The sequence below is a fragment of the Kryptolebias marmoratus genome, linkage group LG24 (assembly GCF_001649575.2).
Source record: "Kryptolebias marmoratus isolate JLee-2015 linkage group LG24, ASM164957v2, whole genome shotgun sequence".
Classification (NCBI taxonomy): Eukaryota; Metazoa; Chordata; class Actinopteri; order Cyprinodontiformes; family Rivulidae; genus Kryptolebias; species Kryptolebias marmoratus.
In genome coordinates, this window is record NC_051453.1 from 21,071,102 (window position 1) to 21,078,240 (window position 7,139).

General features: G+C 36.8%; 1 long non-coding RNA gene across 5 annotated transcripts in view; it reads right to left on the reverse strand.

Moving 5' to 3' along the window:
• Positions 1 to 2,883, reverse strand: part of LOC108241164 — a 31,876-nt gene extending 28,993 nt beyond the window's left edge. For all 5 annotated transcript variants that reach the window (XR_005232827.1, XR_005232825.1, XR_005232826.1 and 2 more), the window contains exon 1: positions 2,823 to 2,883. This is a non-coding gene — a long non-coding RNA (uncharacterized LOC108241164). The remainder of the gene's footprint in view (positions 1 to 2,822) is intronic.
• Positions 2,884 to 7,139: the final 4,256 nt, after the last annotated feature.

Below are 7,139 nucleotides of genomic sequence, written 5' to 3' on the forward strand. Positions count from 1 at the left end.
TGAGTGTAAATGCAGTTTGCAGAAAATTCCCCGCTCAAAAGTTTTTGTCTCTTGCACTGATTTTTTTCCTTTAACAATGTGAAGCTCTACTTAGAACCTTCTTAAGATCCAATAGTGCAAAATGCAAATTCTTGCAATTTTTTGACTGGTCTTAAGAATTTGTTTAGGAGTGTATACAGAATCATTACATATGTTTTTGAACCGTAAGTACGCATTTATTCAGCTTTAGGAAAAGACAAATCAGTTGTTTCCATATAAAGCATAAGGAAAAGAAAGTACACTCTCTTTCAGTTTTAAAGTTTTATGTATTATGACAAAACAAAAAAATAAAACTTTTTTAAAAATTATATATATCTAACCACAAGTGAACAAAAACAACAAATTCTGCCAAGTCATTATGTATTAAACAAAAGTGAAGTCAAAATGGAAAAGCTATGCGTGAATAACTAACTCCATCCCATCAGTTGTGGTTTTCTGTAGGACTTTATCAATCTATCTCATGGTTATAGAAGATTTTTGGCCCACTCTTTTTTCCAATGTTGCTTCAGTTCATTAAGGTTTGCAAATGTTAGTTTCTGCACAGCTCTCTTAAGGTTCAACCACAGCAATCAATCAATCAACATTTATTTATAGAGCCCTTTTACAACAGCCAAACAATGCACAAAGTGCTTCACAATACAAAAGTTAAAAACAATCAATAAAACAATATAAAAATGCCAGATTGCCACTAGGTATTAAAAGCCTGCCTGAATAAAAATGTTTTAAGATTAGATTTAAAAAGGGCCAGATCAGTGATAGAGTGGAAGTACTGAGGTAGTTGGTTCCATAGTCTGAGTGTGTCGACCAAAATGGCCCGGTCACCCTAATATTTGTATTTAGACTTAGGGACAAATAGTAAAGATGTATTAATCAGCATTCCAATCAGGCTGATGTGTGGACTTTGACTAGACCATTACAGCACCTTTATTTTTTTCTTTATCAGTCATTCTGTTGTAGATTTGCTGTTGTGTTCAGGATCATTGTTCTGTTTCATGACCCAGTTTGATCCAAGCTTCAGCTGTCGAACACATGTTCTCACATTTGACTCCAGAATCCTTTGGTCTAAAGAGGTTGATTCAGTGACTATAAGGACCTTGGGTCCTTCAAAATAAGCCCAAATCATCAGTCCTCCACCACTGTGCTTGCCAGTTCGTAGGATGTATTTTTGCTAATATGATGTGTTAGAATTTTAACAAACAATGCTTAACATTATTTGTTAAAATCTCCTTTGGTCTCATCTGTCCAGAGGACATTGTTCCAGAAGTCTTGTGGTTTAGTCAGATGACACTTTACAAACAAGCCATGCTGCCATGTTTGTTTTATATGGAAGATACTTTCTCCTGGCAACCCTTCCAAACAAGCCTTACTTATTCAGTCTTTTTCTAATTGTCCTGGCATGAACTTTAACCTTTAACCTGCTAACTGAGGCCTGTAGAGTCTGAGATAGAGCACCTGGCTGGAATTTCCTCTCTTAAACCATATGAAAGCAGCAAGGATAGACATAATTTTTCAAACACAACTTTTCCATTTTGGCTTCATTTTTTTCTTTAATAGATAATGACATGGTGGAATCTGTTGTGTGGTTTTGTACACTTGAGGTTAGATTTAAATAGTTTTAGAACATAAAAAAGACCAGATCATTTTTATTATGTCCTGTTCTGTAAAACCCTAGAATTTACAAAGGGTGGGCTGTCTTTTCCCCATGACTGTTCATCACATTGTGTTGTTTGGTCAGAGGTCTGATCCAAGATAACATGCAATATGTTTTAAAGCTGTATCAGCTCAATTCTGGCAATCAAAGGGCTGCCCTTCTGCTCTTTAAATTGACTGTCTGTTGGAGTCCAGATTATTTTTAACAAGATCCCAACAGCAGACTGCAACATGTCTGTTGTTCAGCTTCCTTATTGACCTAATGTAGATATAATTCCCAAACTTCAACCCCTCTAATTGAAACTAAAGGAACATCAGGCACTTTTCCTCCCATGTTAGTTTGATGATGTTTTGATTTACTCATTCCTTGACCATGACATTACTTTGACAGTTGTGTGAATTTAGAATCAAGATCTTGGGTTAGCATGCAGTGTGAAGAGTGCAGGCTGCAAAATGAATTGGTTTGAATTCAGTTACATTTTTCACTTTTTACCTTAGGGCAACACTACCACTTGACACTTTTAAAAACCTAATTAAAGATTTATTTTTATTTCTTGGCTTTTAAATTACACTGAGGTATAATATATTTTGTTTTACTTTTTCAGCCTGTACTGTGTATTTTCTTATTGTACTTTTTATTTGTATTCTTAAACTGTTTGTCTTAGTTGCGTATTTATAGACCTATTTTGTGTACAGCACTTTGGTCAACACCTGGTGTTTTTAAATGCACTTCTAAATAAATCTGACATGACAGACGATACTCTTCTATTGATGTACTTCGATGTCATCAGCAATACTTCTCAACTCATTTCCTGAAGGCCTAAGCCAGGGGTCGGCAACCCAAAATGTTGAAAGAGCCATATTGGACCAAAAAAACAAAAAACAAATATGTGTGGAGCCGCAAAAAAATAAAAGCCTTATATAAGCCTTATAATGAAGGCAACACATGCTGTATGTATTTATATTAGCTATATTAGCCTATCTAATATAGCTGCTTCGGAGTAGGGCCAGCCGGGCCGGCCTTGCTTCGTGGGCGGCGCAAGCTTAGCTCCTGTTCACTCATTGGTCGTGGGTGTGACCAGATGCAAGCATAAAGAGCGAAGGTAGGAATATAAACAACAGCGTTAGCTTACCCTGCAACATTTAGGCCGTCTGTCCCCCAGCTGAAGGCGCTGTAAAGCCTGAAATCTCCGGCGGATAACAGCTGTCCTGCTCCGCTCAACAATCGCGGCATCCAGAGCATTTCTTCCACTGCGCCTCTCTTCCTGAAGTCTCAGGAGAATCCCCATAAGTTTAAAAAACAGCACAGGGCCAACGTTGTCCATAGCGCTTTTGTTGTTTACACAACTTGCTCCAAGTTTCGGCAGCTGCACCCCCTGCGCCGCGGCCCCGCCCCCCGCAACACGAGGAGGCGTTCCTCTGCTACAGAACAAACTGGCCGGTGTGAACAGGAGCATTCGTTATCGAGCCGAGTAGAGCCGGACTTCTGAATAAGGGTCCGTGAAAAAGAGGCATACATTAAAACAAAAAATATATTTCTCTCCCCCATCTTTTTCCATTTTCAAACATTTTTGAAAAAGCTCCAGGGAGCTGCTAGGGCCGCGGGTTGCCAATCCCGGCCTAAGCATATACTCACTGGCATGAACTTATACATCCAAACCAACCAGGTGGTTAGTTTGTAAATATAACCTGTGGAATATCACTAAAATTAACACATCTTGTCCCAAAATGATGCAGAAAAAACTGGTCCATATATTTATCACCTTTAGTCTGAACTACTGTAATTCTTTATTATCAGGACATCTAAAAAACTCTCTAAAAACTCTTCAGGTAATAAAATATTCTGCTGTCAGCATTTTAGTAAGAGTTAGACAGAGAGATCATATTTAGCTTCTCTCCATCCTGTAAAAATCAAAAGATAATTTAAAATGTTACTTCTAACACACAGTGCTTTCAACTATGAAGCTCCATTTTATATTAAAGATCTTATTGTTCTATATTTTCCTTTCAATCAATCAATAAACTTTATTTATACCATTAGGTAGATTTGGTTAGCGTAAAGTTAGTCGGCTTTCTTGCCAGACAAGAAACTAGACATAGATGCAAAATAAATTTAAATATAACAGGATTCAAAATGGCCCAGTGAGCAATACTTTAAAGTATTAACAAAAAAATGAAAATAAGATAAAGAAAAAAAAAACTGTATTAAAACTATGCTTGATCAAAATTTGTAAGCTTATAGCAACAGGAACAAAACTGGATTTATACCGCTTAGTTTTATATCTGGGGATCAAATATCTGCATCCAGATGGAGGAACCTGAACTTGCAGCGCAAATAATTGGACTGCTGGAGGACAAACTGATCACATTTCCTCACTTTGCTACTGTTTGTGCTCTCTCTACTCTCCATTTTGTAGTTGCAATTATTGCTGACATTAACATTGTGTTGTTCTGCTCATCTTCCCATAGAAATGTCACCTGAACCAACACTTTGTGTTTGTTTGTGTCTCTTTCCTGACCTCTTAAACCCCAGCCAGTCAAGGCAAATGGTCACTCATCCTGAGCCTGGGTCAGATAGACTCTAGAAGTTTCTTTCTGTTAAAACTGAGTCATTTGTTTCCACAATCACCAATGTGCTGCTTAAAATGCATGATTGTGGCAAAGTGAAAATTCAACACAAACTGCTGTCTTTCTTAGATAGACAGCGTTTTACTAATTAGCATTTCATATTGTGCTGTATGTCATTGTGGCTATTGCATTATAATTCGATTGAATTAATTATAATTAGATCTGAATCAGAATTTGTTTGACCTGAATTTGTTGTACAGTGCATTGAGACAAATTTGGTCGAAATCAGGGGTGTCAAACTTCAGGCCTCAAGGGTCACTGTCCTGGAAGTTTTCTTGCTCCAACACACCTGATTCAAATGGTTTAATTACCTCCTTACTAAATCATCAAGTTCTCCAGAAGTATGTCCACAAGTCATTCATTGAAACCAGGAGTTTAAAAGTAAGAACGCATCTAAAATTAGCAGGAGAGCGGCCCCCAAGGAATGGAGTTTGACATGTGTGCGCTAAACCTAAATAAACTGAATTGAAGAAAAAAAAAAAAAAAAGTAAAGTCAGAATAATGCTTTACAAGTTAAAAAAAAAAAAGAAGATAAAATTTTGTGCATATTGTTGCTCGGGGCTGTGCTGGCTTACCTGTCTGAAACAGAACAATGAATAGTTTGATCACATTTTTCATCTTATGTGAGTGCTGAACAAACAGGAATCTGTGATTAACAGTTTTAATTAGGATTTTAACTTGACAAATTCTTACAGCCTCGCAACGTGCCTAAGATGAATAAATCACTGGTCTGGGATCATCAAGCTGCCTCCAAAGTGACTGTGACTCGAGATTACTTTGTGATTCCACAAACTGTGAGTCAGCCAAGGCTGAGTGTGTGTAACTAATCCTCTTCCCACCACATGTCAGGTGGAGGAAGTTTATGTCTTTGATGACATTGATGACTACCCCACTCAGGTATTGAACCCCTGTGTCCCCCCCCCCCTGCATTTCTTTTTTGACTCTTGAAAGCTGAATGTCAAAACTGAGTGGAGCGGATGTTACTTCACCCCACAGAGTGTCAGATGTCAGCACACCTGGCTTAAAAGGAACCGTCAGAATACCAGTTTTAAAATGAAGTTTACAAGTTACATTTTGTAACACATAAAAAAGTGTTTTTTTTTTTTTGTTTTAGTCCCAAGACATAACTTTTAAGCCACACAATTTAACTATTTTAAAACTGCTATAGTTTATAGCATTATTGAGTTCCGTGAGCTGCACAAAGGATTATTTCCCCAGAATCAAAACCAGAGTGGAGAATCTTTGAGCAGATTAATACTATGGTTTTTGTCAGTTTAGCCCTGGACCCTGATGCAGGTCCACTCCTACCTGTGCTACGGCTGATGGAAGGCCAGCTCTGAATGTAACCAACTTGAATTAACTTTTTCTATTAAAGAATTTGTTTCTCATTAAAACTAACATTTTTTAGGGTTTGGAAAATGACAACTAAAGGCTGTTCTATGATCTCTGGTAGAAAAGACAGAAAGAGCTACCATGCCACGAGAGGCAGCCTCGTCATTGACACAAGGACCAAATATCAAGTATAAAAGTGCTGTGCTGCCCACAAATGTGCGTGCCTTTTCATCCACTGCCATCCTCTCCAAAATTTGGCAGCAGATTATGTGAACCATGTTTTATAAACTTTTACAACTCCGTCAAGTTTGCCTTACACAGGCATTTACATAAAAATTCTGTGGTTATGTGCAACAGAAGCAGCTAGCTGGAGCATTTCTGACAGGAATTTTGTCAAAATTCAATCAGAATAATTGTACTGTAAAATAGTGTAAAGGATGATAAAATATTGTTTGCATGAACTACTATGAAATTTTGAAGACTGGAGTGTTTTAAGACAGCAGTGATCTGCTCTACTCAGACTAGCCAAAATTAGCTTGTCAGTATGGTTCGAAAGGGGAGAGGATAAGACCAAAGTGGTTTACTGCCATTTTAAAAAAACAGTGCTGTCATCAGCAAGCAAACTTGACTTTATTAGTAATAAAATCAAAGAAAAATATGGGTTCGTTGATTGAATCACACTAAGTATAAAATAGTTAGTTTTTTTTTTTCTATAAAAGTAGCCATCCAAAGATTCAGAAACCCTTTTGCTTTACTTGTTTACTTCTTAAATATATATATATATATATATATATATATATATATATATATATATATATTTTTTTTTTTTTTTTTTTTTCTGTGCATTAATTGTAAACTAATGGTTCAGAATGTGCAACTTTGTGATTCTGGATATGCTGTTTGATCAGAGATATAGATCGAGACATACACCATCCTTCATTGGCTGTGACCCACCCCCATTCCAAATTTAAACATCAGTAATGTTCACTGGTGTCTGAAATTCCATTGTAAAATGTTGAATTTAAATCTTGATGATATGCATCATAACTATTGTAATCAGACACCCCGAGCTTCTCCTCCTTTATTAATTGTCCAAAGCATAATGATTTATTGTAGTCCTGAAGAAGGATTATTAATTTTCTGCTTGATTATACCTGTGGGCGGCAACAACACTGTTCTGCATAGAAGCATCTGCTAAATGAAAAACTATTCTTCACATGAAAAGAAGTCCTTAGAGATACAACAGCTCATTTTTGCTTTAATCAAACATATATAAAAGTCCTGTTGATTAAAAGTATATTGGCATTCATTCAGAGGGGAACTCTGTAATGAGCATTATCTGATTTTCTTTGTTCAGACTTGCAGTTGAAAACTTTCTTATGTGTGCAGTTAGGCCCAAGAAGGTCTTTTTATTGTGTTGCATGCTGGAACTTGGTAAAGCACTTCTGTCCTGCATCCCAAACTGCACCTGCGCTACAACAAAACACATA